The 1,771-nt window shown below is 48.6% G+C and overlaps 1 protein-coding gene across 1 annotated transcript in view; it reads right to left on the reverse strand.

Annotated features, from left to right (window-relative positions):
* The window catches only part of RGS9 (regulator of G-protein signaling 9), a gene marked incomplete at its 5' end in the record, with an annotated part of 22,117 nt that overhangs the window by 12,078 nt on the left and 8,268 nt on the right, over nt 1-1,771 (reverse strand). The gene's annotated exons all lie outside the window — the stretch shown is intronic.

Consider the following 1,771-nt stretch of genomic DNA (forward strand, 5'->3'; position numbering starts at 1 on the left):
AGCTGGGAGCCCCACATGCCAGAGGCAAAGTCTGAGTCTGGTGTAAGATCATCTCAACATGCATCTCCACTGTGCCATCCTTCCAGCCCAACAGCTGGAAATCGGACCTGTAGCGGTCCATATGTCCAGTTTTGTTCAAATTGCTGGTTGTCCCCTGTCTTGTTTATCTGCTTCTGATGCTGTTATTTTAAAAGATGCGATGGATGCAGCAGAAGTTATGTGTTTAGCAGGCAGCCAGACAGAGCTCTATGAAATTAAAGGCCAGCAATAACAATGATGATCTGTGGCTGATTTGCCGCATACAACAAGCCAGGGCAGTTCATGCAGCAGTCTCCGGATCTAGCACAGTGGTTTTGGCTAAGCTAACGCACCTTTTAGAGAGGGTCTGTGGTTCCAGAAAGCAAAAGCTGAGTGGGTACCTGCAGGAGAGCCAGCAGGCTCTGGCAGTTGCCTGGTAACTCACTGAGCAGCAAAGCTCCATCAGGAACCGATAACAAAAGGCTACGGCATCTCTTAATTAGGTGTTCAGTGGACAGCTACTTCTGCCTTACTCCTGCCCAACTGCAACTCCCAACTCACTAGAACAGCGAGGGATGTTCATGGGTCAGTAATAAAAGTCCCTTTCAAAGGAGTGTGATGTTTGGCCAAGCACCTGTTTGTCCACCCCGGAGGACTTTATCAATTAGGGAGAGAGCGGCGCACCAAAGGGTCTGCAGCAAGTGAGAGAGAGATGCTCACACCAATATCAGCTTCACAGAAGTAATTCTGGTGTCAAAAATCAATTATCACCAGGATTATTTTCTTTGTCAGCTGTCAAGATAAAAACCAACTAATTGGCTAACAAAGTGAAACGAGATTGAGCAGGAAGAGAGACCCAAATGAAATAAAGGGGCGCTGGATTCATGCACTTATCTTCTGCTCTCATCGTGTCACCTGTGTCAGAGCCAGAGGCTCCGTGAGTGGGAGCAGTCTGCAGAAAGAAAAGCTGCTTGCCCAAGGGTGGCTGGCTCTCTGCGGGCTTTTGGCTGCCTCGTGTTATCCGTCCTTCCTTCAAACACAAAAAGAGGAGCAAGAAGAACACTCCCTGTTCTCTCGGCCCCCAGAGAGGAGACACAGCTCGGCGACCAGCATAAAGGAGAATGACACTGGGCACCCCAGAGCTGGTGTCCTTTGGCTCCAGCCCTCCTCAGCCTCTGCTGACGGGGGAAACCGGCCATCTCTCCTACATCCGGGGTGGGAACTGAACAGAGATGCCTCAGCTCACATCCTCTGGGCAACCAAGCAGCTAGCTACGGGCTTTCAGACTGTTTGCAAACCTAGAATCTCCTTACAATGTCAGCTGTAAAGCTGGGGGTGAGAAGTTGGCTTACTCCTCTTTTCCACCCCCACTCCCTTTCCTCCACAATTTTTTTTTTTTTTAAAGGCTTTCAGCAGCTGCTACTTACAGCAAGAAAAAATAAAATACACCCCAAACCTACATTTTGCTCATTTTCAGTCTCTATAGCAACAGAACACAGTTGGCCAAAGCAATTATCCTACCTCTGGCTGCTGAGATGTTTAAAGGCTGTTACAAAAATGGGAAGTTGTGGGAATACAGTGAGTGCGATGGCAGGATCATTTGCATTTAATTGTTGAGAGGCACTTCGACACCATCAAGTGCACAATTGCAACATCGCTTAAAAGGATGATCGAGAAGGAGAAGAGCAGCTCCAGCTCCTCACTCACTGACAGGATAAGGCGATCCCCTGCTTGTTGTGGGCAAAAAACCACC

The sequence above is a fragment of the Eurypyga helias genome, unplaced genomic scaffold, assembly GCF_000690775.1.
Source record: "Eurypyga helias isolate BGI_N326 unplaced genomic scaffold, ASM69077v1 scaffold42085, whole genome shotgun sequence".
In the NCBI taxonomy this organism is placed as follows: domain Eukaryota; kingdom Metazoa; phylum Chordata; class Aves; order Eurypygiformes; family Eurypygidae; genus Eurypyga; species Eurypyga helias.